Genomic DNA, 12,234 nt, shown 5'->3' on the forward strand with positions numbered 1-12,234 from the left:
TCTTAGCTTATATCTGAGGCAGAAAATGACCTGAAGTTTTTCGTCCTGTAACTTATGCAAAAAAGTTGTAGTTTGATTGAATTACATTTCCTTTCATTTCCTTTTACTTTTTTTGATCTTATCCATTTCTCAAGATTTGACCTGCTATAGGACTTAAATACTTCAGTCTCTGTTTCCCATGTGGGATATCTGGATGGTGTTCCTGGCTCCTGGCTTTGGTCTGATCTGGTACAAGCTCCTTTAGGCATTTAAAGAATCAATAACAGATATATTTTTCTCATGCAAAAGCCATTTATTTTCTTTATTTCTATCTTCTTTTCATAACAGTCATATATAATTTCATATTTTTATCATGCATCATACATATTGACATTATTTTTTTCCTGCAAGTTTGAAAACTTGGAAAAGGCAGAACAGTATTTTACCCTAATCTCTATAGCTCAGACACAAAGCAAAAAGCCTGATACACAGTGGATGACTGATAAATATTTTCTTAAATAGTAACAAATCTATTCATATTCAAAGCAAACCTAGCATTTAACTCTTTACATATAACATTGTTATATAAGTTAAGGATGAATCTACAGGAACATTTTTGTTGTTTTTTTAACTATGTCATCACACTTTAATAAATACATGTTTTATTTACTTCTGGAAATTAAACTTGATCTCTTCTGAAAACAATGGAAAGAGTATGTACAATAATTCACATTTCAGGAATTGACATTATGTTACATCATGTAAAGTTATACATGCATCCTATGCCAAAGTGCCTAGAGTCAAGCCCTGCCTCCTCTTCCCATGTAACTTTCTGCTAAAGTGCACCCCAAAAGGGAGCATATAAAAACTTAAATATTTCAGTCTGTGCCATCTGTGTGGGAGATCTGGGTAGTGTGCCTGGCTCCTGGATTTGGCCCAGTAAAGGGTCTTAACAGTTATTTGGAGACTGAATCAAGAGATAGAAGATCTCTCTCTGTCTCTCTCCCTTTCTCTGTCCCTCTCTCTTTCACCCTCTCTCATGCTTCTCCTTTTGAATAAACAAAAGTAAACTTTAAACATAGTAGCATCTTAGTGTTCTCCAAAAGTTGGTATACTTTTGATGGAAACATTTTATACATATCACTTTTGCTCAATCTCATTGTATCCCAACAAATACATTTCAGATGAATTAAATAAGTATTGGCCCTGAAACTGGACATTTTATTCTCAATTGACCTATAGCAGCAATATCTTTTGGATGCAAGTCATACTGTCAAAGAACTATTTTTAGATTGATCTGAGAAGCTCATAACAGATAGTATTATCCACAGGTGTCTTTGAAAAAAGCTGTTCTCTGATGACTTTTGAAAAGCTTTCAAGGACACTCATAATTCTTCATCAAAAGGCTTGGAAAAAATTAGCTTCATAGTTAATCCTTTCATGTCATATTTTATTCTTTGTAACTTGGCAAGATTTACTGAAACTGACTAGCTGGATCCAAATATGCTGTCGCATTGGCTGATTCTCACAGAATCACAATCTGTAGATATATAAGTGAATGCATTTTGTTAGCACATTCTGTGAACTTTTAGGTAGTCAGGGAAGCAGGAATTAGGGAGAGTTTGTTAGGAAGGAAGATTTCTGGAATGGACCTTAAAGGATGAGAAGATTCAAGAGAATAATGTGTGGCCATGCCAGAGAAAAAAAAGTAGAGTGAGCAAATCATTGAAACAAAAAACAAGAAACATTGCGTAAGCATGGAGTCAATATAGAAAAGCTCTCTAAAACAATCATATTTTTACTTTTTCTGATCATGTCCAACTATTTTTTATATGAATTATTCTAAACTTACTCGTAGATCGTGATAATCTGTAAATGTTTCCTGTTACCACATATTTTAGCTATCACCACTGGAGAATATATTTACCAACAGTCAACAATATGTTTAGGTAATTTATTTTAGTGATTTCCTTATTTAATATTACATAAACTAGTAATATGGAAATGCAAATAGAAACAGATTTTGATTTCTGTGAAAATGTAATTGAAAGCTTTGTGAGGATCTTATTTTTTACTTCTTTATTAAAAATTCTGTTTAAGATTTATTTATTTTTATTGGAAAAGCAGACATAGAGAGAGAAGGAGATACAGAGAGAAAGATCTTCTGTCAGCTGAGTCATTCCCCACATGCCTGGAACTGCCAGAGCTTAGCCAAGCTGAAACCAGGGACCTGGAGCTTCTTTTTGGGTCTCCCACGTGGGTGCAGGGTCCCAAGGCTTTGGGCTGTCCTTGACTGCTTTCCCAGGCCACAAGCAGGGAGCTGGATGGGAAGAGGAGAAGCCAGCACACGAATTGGCACCCATATGGGATCCAGGCACATGCAAAGCAGGGGTTTAGTCACTAGGTTGTCATGCTGGCTCACTTTATAAGGATTAATAACAGTGGTTAATAGATCAAAAGCCTTTTAAGTTATATTTAGGTGAGACAAGTGTTTAAATTGAAGATGGTAGGAGGCAGGCATTTGATGTAGCAGTTAAATAATGGTTGGGTTGCCTCTATTCCATATCTGAATGCCTGGGATTCAGTTTCAGATCTGTTTATGGTTGCAGCATCATGCTAATGTGTGTAGTTGGAGACAGCAGGTGATAGCTCAAGTTCTTGAGTACCTGCCACACAAAATGGAGATCCAGATTGTATTTTACATAGTCTAATCTTGACTGTTGTAGGCAAGCAGCTGTCAATCTTCATTTTAAGTGCTCTGTATCTCTTTCTCTTTCTCTCTCTCTCTCTCTCACATACACACACACATTCAAAAATTTTAAAAAATTAAAAATTATTTTATAAATTTTAGACACAGATTAGAAACCACAGAGATCTGGCCATATCTTAAATATTTAAGTTTTTTTCTGAAATAGAATTAATGATGCCTAAAGGATTTTAAATGGTTTACATCTGGGTATTCATATGTCCTTAAGCTAGCCGATCTTAGCATGAAGTGAAGAGAGAGTATCTGGCAGTGAGTAACTCAGGTCTAATAGTTTTTTGCTATTTTAGGGTAGAAATAATTAGCAGAATAGGAACTGCAAAGATGTGGCATATTCCAGAAATACTGCACTGATTAAAAAATACCATGCTAATTGATTATATGGGATGCTGAGGAGAATGAAGTGAGAATTCCAGAATGACTTTGTCCAAAATGTTTTGATTTGGGGAACTTGTTGTATAGAATGCGGTTATCTAAGATGGAAAATACTAGAGAGGGATAACCTTATGGAAAAAGAAAAGCAAATCATACCTGCAAAGTTTAATTTAGGATGTAATCAGGTTGAGCAGCCTGTGGAATATTTAAAACAAGGTAGTTAGAAAACATGCTTTTATATGTACTAATGTGAATATCACTTGGAAGACAAGCCTGATGATATTGGGCCTTTTCCCTCCCTGCAGGTAGAGTTGGTAGCAATTCCCAGTATACTAACTACTTCTCACTGGGCTCCCTTTCTCACATCATTTGCTAACTGGTAAACAAAGCAGAGTTCCCATAGTGCATATTAGCCATTAAGCACTGCTATGGAGAAAGAGTTCAGAAAACCACAGTGGTGACTGATGACTTGACTTAAGTGTTTTCTATGGAGCCACAGACTACCCTGAGATATCACAAATCAGAAACGTTGAACAATAAAAATTTGAGAATAGATCAGGAGAAATTTATCACAACCTTTGGGAAAAAAAGTTCAAATATCTTATGCTATATATCACAGATCTTATGTATATGCAGGGCACCCTAGTGAATGAAAGAATATCTACAGACATATTTCAAGTCCAAGTACAGATTCACTGGAATATAATACAAATGGCCAATTCAAGAGTAACAGAAATCACAAAACAAGGGAAATTAACACAAAGTAATACATGACCCAGTAGGATTTTGCACTTGAATAAACACAGATTCCCCTTAAGTTCAGTGGTATATGAAGTCTATCTGAATGTCTGACTGACTCAATGAAGTGAATCAGTCGATGGAAGACCTTTCTCTCTGTGTATCTTTTTCACTGTAAATCTGCCTCTCCAATAAAAAGAAATCTAATGGTATAATGACATTTATTCATATATTAACATGCAATTAAATATTTTTATTTTCTCTCTTATATCTCAAATACGATAGTTTCTAAAACCCTTTTCTAAGATGAGAAGCACTGCACACGTGTAAGCTGCCAATCTAATATTTTTCACTTACTATTATGATGATAAATGTGTAACCGTTGTTTTCTTATTTTCAGCAGAAGGCCTTCTGCTTAGACAGGAGCCTTACACCAGTTATTTTCTTTACTGAATGCACATAAGCATAAGCATGGTTTTACCCTTTTTCTACTGCCTTCCTATCTCGGAGCAGGTGATTTTTCTAACTCCTAGATTGACAAGTAAATACATTCAATACTATTAATTTCCAAATGTGTTCTACCCTTCTTGTGATAGCTCTTAGCTGAAAATAAACAGGATCAAGTTTCAGCTAACTTAAGCAGAAACGGACTTTATGAGAAGGATGCAGATCTGCTGCTCTGTTCCTAACAAAAGAATAGAAAACCAAACCAAAATGGGAAGAATTCAAAGGGGAGGTATAGTCCAAATCAAACCCTGGTTCTTCATACTGCCAAGTTCCACTGTAGCACTGCACAAAGCAAGTAAAGAACACCACTGCCTCTAGAAACGGTTATTCATTAGGCTTTGTGATTTTCTATCACTACCTCCATAATTCAAAAACTGAACGTCGTCCATCAGACTCCACTTTGATATTAACATTTTTTCCTGTAATACCAGCCTGTTATGATTCTGGGTAACCTAAATTAACAAGTGTCTCTTTCTTCCCTCCTATTTATTATTCCCATTTTAATCCTTCTCTCATGGCCACTAGTACTTAAACTCAGATGTTCTCTCTTATTGCCTCTACCTCCATGTTTTTGATTCCATCCCTAGTCTGAACCCATCCTGGCTAAGGGCATGTATTCTAGACCACACAAGTCACATAAACTGACCACTTTCCATGATACTACTTGATTCTACACTGCTTTCCTTGCAACTACTATCACTTGATTTTGTTCTTGCCTAACTATATATTTTCTTCCTCCTTTGTTGGTAATTCTTCCTTCACTGCCTTCCTATAGCTTGATGCATTTTGGGGACCTATGTTCAATCCTCCTTATCTTTCAATCACTTTTCCTGAATGTTAACTGTAATCACACTGCAGCACTCTTTGCATCAATTAGAACAAAATAAAAAAATAATAAAATAAAACAAGATAAATTAAACCAACCATCCTTTATTCTATGGCCCTTATCTTTAAAGTTGAAGGTTACCAATACCTCTAGCCAAAGCAACTGCTTTTGATGCTGCAGTATGTAGAAAATTGACACCATTCCAGGTGACTTTGTGGACATACTCTGTAACATTTTCCCTCACATTTCATTCACCATATTTTATTCCAATGCCTGTGCCAAATTGCAGTGGAATGAATCAAGAGGCAGGCATTTAGGTTGTTTCTGCAAAATTGACTATTACATTGTGGATTACACATCTAGGAATCATCCCAGTATTTAGTTGTGTGTGAGACCGATATTTCCAGCCTCAAATGGAGTACTGCCTCTTCTGTCTCTGAAAGCTACACAAAAATAAACATATTCCAAGATTCAATATTCTCTATTAGTTGACAAAAAATGGCTAGTTATCTCTGTCCGAGTTGTCCAAGTTAGAACCTTGGACGTTCTAAAAGTAGTATTAATGACAGCAAGTTTTTTCTGCTTGCTTTATAAAAGGCACTTCATTAAGAGTTTTTTGAATGTTTGTGCAATTTTAATTATCAAAAGAAAATGGTTTTAAATATCTTTTATATCTAGCAATGAACATGAATCATATGACTGAGATGCTAAGCAAAACATGAAAGTATTTTATGACCATTTTATAGATTATTAAATTTCAGCTCTGAAAATAAAGATATTTGAGCAAAGTTAACAGAAGTTATAGACTGATCCAATGGAAGGATTCAGAACAAAAAGGCAGTGATCCTGATCAGCTATTTGCAATATCAATTATTTTCACACATGAACATATTTACTTAGTGAATAAAGTAATTACTAAAGAAGTCAGAGACAAGTCAAAGGAATATGTATTCCTCTGCATACACATTACTGTTATGAATCTTCCCTCACAAATTAAATAAGTCTTGAGCAGTGTCTTCTCTGTTTTTTGCCTCCTCCAATATCTAAGAAGAATACTATCTCATAATATATATGCATATATATATTTAAGATTTATTTATTTTATTGGAAAGTCAGATTTGCAGAGAAAAGAGGAGACAGAGAGAAAGATCTTCCATCTATTGGTTCATTCCTCAAGTGGCCAGTGGCCACAGCAGCCAGAGCTGAGCTAATCCAAAGCCAGGAGCCAGGAGCTGCTTCTGGGTCTCCCACTGGGGTGCAGGGTCCCATGGCTTTGTACCATTCTCCAGGCCACAAGCATGGAGATGGATGGGAAATGGAGCTTCCAAGATAGGAGTTGGTGCCCAAATATGACCTTGGCAGTTGCAAGGTGAGGGTTTAGCTGCTAGGTTATCACACAGGGACCTCATGATATGTATTTTTAATGTGGTGGAGGTTGGGTAATAAATGAAGACAAAAGACTGGAGAAGACTGCTTATAAGGTCATGAGCTAGTTGGGCGAGGTTTATCAATATAAGATATGTTCAGGGATTTTTCAGGACTTGAAAGACTGAAGCAGTTGTTAGATGTATAAGAAGTGAGAAGAAATAAAATTTCTGAATGATTTGCAACGTCTGGGTGAATACCCTTGATTTATCCATAAGTGAAAATCAAGATTGCAATTATTTTTCAATGCTTTTTAAATTATTTATTTATTTGAAAGACAAAGTGACAGACTGAAAGGGTAAGACAGATAGCAGGAGATCTTCCATCTCCCCAAAAGGAATGATCCAAGAGATCATTCATGCTCACAGAAGCTGGCAATAACAAGGGCTAGGCCAAGCCAAAGCCATAAGCCAGAAACTCCATATAGGTCTGCCACTGTGTGGTGAATATCCAAACTCTTATGCCACCGTGTTCTATTTCCCAAGATATGCATTTGCAGTAAGCCTGGTGAGATGCAGAAGTAGGACTTGATACCAGACATTCAGACATGGAATGTGCATGTCCCAAGTGGTGCCTTAAATTGGTATAACATGACACCTGTCCCTTCAATGACTTTATGATGTTGTTAGACTGAATTATGTTGGTGCCACTCTGTGGAGAATTTGAGACTTGTGAAACCCAAACTTTCTTATTAAGCATGCATGTGAGAACCAGTCTTTAACAACATAATTGTTTGGAATGATCAGAATGTATCCTTGAAAAAAATTGCTTCCATCTCCTACTGATTTATTTGGTATTTCCTTGCCAGTTAACCTTTACATTAACCTGCAGAAAATAAGAAGAAATGGATGTGAATTTGTCAATAAAGCAAACCTGCCAACAAAATGCTGGACAGTAGTCACCTATGTTCTTACTGTTTATTTTGGAAATAGTTACCATAACAGTTTTCTGTTTACATTTTTTTTTAATTTTACCTCTATTATTCTCTGGAATATTTACCTAAATTTTTCTGAGCTTCACTTTGCTTATTAAATCATAAATGTGATAAGAACACATCTTTAGCGTGATTGCTGCAAGGATTAGATATTATGGCAATGAATTTTCTACACGTATGTCTAGTATAGGAGTATGGGTTTAGAAATCCATCTCCAGTGGCTGGTCTACTAGGATGGGGAAGTGCCTAGCTCAACATCTGTACTTACCTCCAACACAACAAGAAAATGCTACAAAGAGTACAATATTTTATGATCCTGGAAATGTGCCAAATATACATCATTATAAATTGAAAATTCGATTATTTACTGCAGGAATCCAGCTCCAGCCCAGTTCGGAACTCGAGAACTATGCATAGATTAGGCGTAAAGAGGAAAGAAAGGGACCACTAGGATTTCATGATCATAATGGACAATGTGGGAAAGCTGTCCGCTTTATTTATACAGAAACAGTCAAACTCTGGCTCACTTTTTACGTCATGGTCAAGTGGGTGTTTCTAAGGATAATTCTGCCATTTGTTTTACCTAAAAACAATAGAAGTTCCTACTACAATTCTTGTTCTACAACTCAATCTTGTATCACAAAGAAAAGGAGAAGCTAAAGATCAAGGAAAGAATGAAACCCTAAATACAGGTCCCTTGATTAGCATAAGGTCAATGGGAACAGCCAAGACAATATGAATAATAGAAGGCCCTTTTGCAAGATGTTATTATTGACATTAACCTCCAAGCTCACATTGAGTTAAAAAGCCAACTCCACAGTAGCAAACAATGCCTGAATGGATTATAATTCTTCCACAGGGTGGAAAGGAAGGTGGAGCTGCATTCATGTGGTTGTAAAGACATCTGCTGGGCCCTGCCATACAGTGGGAAATTGCAGCCCTGCCTAAAATGGAACAATACTCTTCACACCTTCCTGTCCCCCTACATCCACTGCAGGGACCCCAGCAATTTACCATTAAAGCACTGAAATATTAACAAAATCATTATGAGTCTGTGGAGTATTGGCCTGGAGTTTCTGCTATTCCCACTCCCAGTGTAGTTAGTACAGTAGTTGTGTCAGGATGGAGAAACCCATAAAACCATTGCCATAGACCTGGTTTCATTTGAAACAAATTATGGAACAATAATGCTCATCATTTTTCATTTAAAAAGCAGCTCTTTGTAGCAAAAGAACACATATGCAGTCTTGATAGCAGCACGTGGCTTACTCTCAGATGGCCAGCAACTTGATTCACATCTGAGAAGTGAGGAAGCCAGAAATTGCCTGGAAAAACACTCCATGTTTCTTTGTTAAGGCAATTTTAAATATGCTTCAACTTTCAATATACTCCCGAATACGTATTCACATTCATTGGCCAAAATAGAAACCTAACATTAAAAAAGAAAAATGCATTAGAAGATGCATGAGAGGCTTGACTTTTAATACATAGATATACAAAGGACTAATCCGCACATGCAGATATCCTTATAATTAGTCATAGGGGAAATGGAATTTAAAATCATGGGAAGAAACCATTTCACAGGATAAACTGTTTAGATGTTGGTGAAAATACAGAGAAATTGGAACAAACCACCTTGGAAAACAATTGAGAAATATAAAATTAAACATAAAATTAAAATATGACGCAGCACTTATTTTATACTTTAACAAATTTAATGTAAGTTTTTAAAGTAGCACTTTTAAAATTTTGAAACATTTTTATTATTATTTTCCATAATACAGTTTTGTGGGTATGGGGATTCCTTTCTCCACATTTCCATACATAGATACCTGGTTTAATGCCCAATTAGGATGATTTGTTTGCTTAATCATTAGGTATTCTGGAGAAAATTTAGAAATATTTCTTACATATCTTCCATTTTTAGATAAATGCACATTATTATCACTTGTAGCCAACCTACAATGCAGTACTGTTGCAGGATTTTTGACTCCGAGTATGGCAGCAACCTCAAATTCTTGTCTCGCAGGAAAGAAGAATTTTCATGCAGACACAGTTTAGTTTTAAAGCAAGATTTATTAGAAAGGCTGAGAAGAGAAGACTCCCATCCTAGCGACAGGAGGGGGTTTTGAGATAGAAAGGACCCTTACCCCCTGCCATAATGGCAGGAGGAAAAGTAAAAAGACCCTAGTCCTCCATAGTGGCAGGAGGAAAATAAGAACCCTAGTCCTCTGCCATAGCGGCAGGAGGACAAGAAGCAAAACCTGTATCAATGGTGGGGAATGCACCTTTTAAAGGTTTCCCTCAAAGATGTTTCTCCACAAACAAAGAAAATTCCTGGTTTCTAAGGTACCTGGCCTTGGGACAAAAGGCCACAGAGGTGCCAGACATAGGACATTCCAGGCCTTAGGCAGATGTGTATTACTTCTTCCTGCTCTCCTTTCAATGATAAAGAGATCAGCCTGAGGCCCTCCCACAATGGCCAGAGGGGATGGCCGATACTTCAGGTAGGGAATTGATATGCTAATAGCACCCCTGTCCCTTGGAAGAGACCTGAATCCAAGACATAGTGGGGAAATTCTCTTTTACTTGGGGACCCAGAATACCCTAACTGCCTACTACCCACTCTAACTCCTCTCTCAGTACAACTCTAAAACCTCTTTCTCTCATCAAATGAGAAGCTAGCATCTGTTCATTTCCTCACTTGTCTCTCACCTCCAGTTCTCTGGTCTCTAGTAAGCGCTGACTGCACAGTTCTATGGTATTCACACAAGAAAAATAAGTTCCTACACAAGCTTGTACGTGAATGGTCATGGAGGCATTATGAATATATATACATTCCAGCATTATCAGAGTTGAATAGAAAACTAAATTCGTAATGTTACACAGCATTTGGAGGGCATTAAGTTATGATAACCTAGCATATATATTATTATCAAATATAAGGAATAAAACTCCCAGCTACCACTCACAAATCACTATTAAGGAAAAAAAAATGTTCATCAGCATGATTTCATCAGTATGCACAATATGCTTATATTTAAATGTCAACAAACAGCCCATAATTTTGTACAACTGTTAATAAAAGATAAAAGTAGGGTAATACTGAGAATAATGTCCATCAGTTGCTTGTGGAATACTGCTAATCAATGCAAAGGAAGGCAATGCAGATTTATACTACAACATGAATGAATTTCAAGAAATTAATCTACATGAAAAAGGCAGATGAGCAAAAAAATACATACTGTACACATCTGCATCTCCAACTAGTCACTCAAAATTTTTAACACAAAGCCTGGTATGCTGGGGAATGCAAATATTTGTTGGTGATAAAAAAGACATGAGATTAATGACAAGCCACTTTACTGCAATGCATCATCATGTCTAGTAAGCAATGTGTATATCTTTTGAAGGTGCCCTGCTTAGCCTACCATAGCACACAGGGTCAGTAGACATTTAGGCAAATTACAGTTAAAAATTAGCCCTTATGGTTTTTGGCCTACATTAGTCATTTTCCTCTGTTATAAACTGTTTGGAAAATATGTGGATTCTACCTAGAATGATCGTGGTAAACTTCTTCAATTCTTCATACCTACTGTATTGTTTTAGCTTTCATTTCATATTGGATTGTCTGTCTCAGGTCTGATGCTGAACTCCTTGATAAGTGTGATAAATTATTACTTGTGCCTGATGACAAGGAGGAAATTCTTTTCTCTAGGAAATTATTTTCTCATTGACTCATGTTGAGCTTAAATCTGTGAAGCACAGTTCTCCATACCTCCAGCAATGTCTGTCAGATTTTTTGATTTTTTGATCCTGGGATCCCTTTCGTGTGAGAAATTAAAATTTGAAGAACTTTCATTTCTATAGATTGAAATATTTGAAATGAAAACTAAGAAATGCTTGAGATATTGTTTATTAATTTCAATTTTATTTTGGTGTTAAAAATAATTGCCTTTTGAAAATAATTGTGATTTCTTTAACAAAATATATAATGAGAAAATTGCTTCATAGTTTTGCAAATCTGTTTCATGCTTACTTTCTTACATCTGTTTCTACATTCAGTGCTCAGTCATGTCTCACAACTTGCAATCTCTGGAATGCTTGTAAGAGAATGAAAGAGAAAGTAGCAAATGATAGTATTACTGCAAAAATAATTTGGGGGCCGAGCGCAGTGGCGAAGTGGGTAAAGTCTTTGCCTTGAATGCACCAGGATCCCACACAGGCACCGGTTCTCATCCTGGCAGCCCCATTTCCCATCCAGCTCCCTGCTTGTGGCCTGGGAAAGCAGTCCAGGATGGCCCAAAGTCTTGGGACCCTGCAACATGGGAGACCCAAAAAGAAGAGCTATTGGCTCCTGGCTTCAGATCGGCTCAGCTCTGGCCATTGCAGTCACTTGGGGAGTGAATCATCAGATGGAAGATCTTCCTCTGTGTCTCTACTTCTCTCTCTCTGTGTATATATTTATATATAAATATATATATATTTATATATATAATATATATATTTATATATATGACTTTATATATTTATATATATATGACTGAAATATATATATTTATATATATATGACTTTGCAATAAAAATAAATAGCTCTTTAAAAAAATAATCATTATTTTGATCTCAAAGACCCATTGAGCAGATCTTGTGGACAATCCGAGCTTCCTAGGCCACTCTGCAGTAATT

General features: G+C 36.3%; 1 protein-coding gene across 1 annotated transcript in view; it reads left to right on the top strand.

The window, feature by feature from the left end:
* The window catches only part of DMD (dystrophin), a 1,921,612-nt gene that overhangs the window by 1,167,139 nt on the left and 742,239 nt on the right, over nucleotides 1–12,234 (top strand). The gene's annotated exons all lie outside the window — the stretch shown is intronic.

Source organism: Ochotona curzoniae, unplaced genomic scaffold (genome assembly GCF_017591425.1).
Source record: "Ochotona curzoniae isolate NIBS_2020 unplaced genomic scaffold, NIBS_Ocur_1.0 contig_1274, whole genome shotgun sequence".
In the NCBI taxonomy this organism is placed as follows: domain Eukaryota; kingdom Metazoa; phylum Chordata; class Mammalia; order Lagomorpha; family Ochotonidae; genus Ochotona; species Ochotona curzoniae.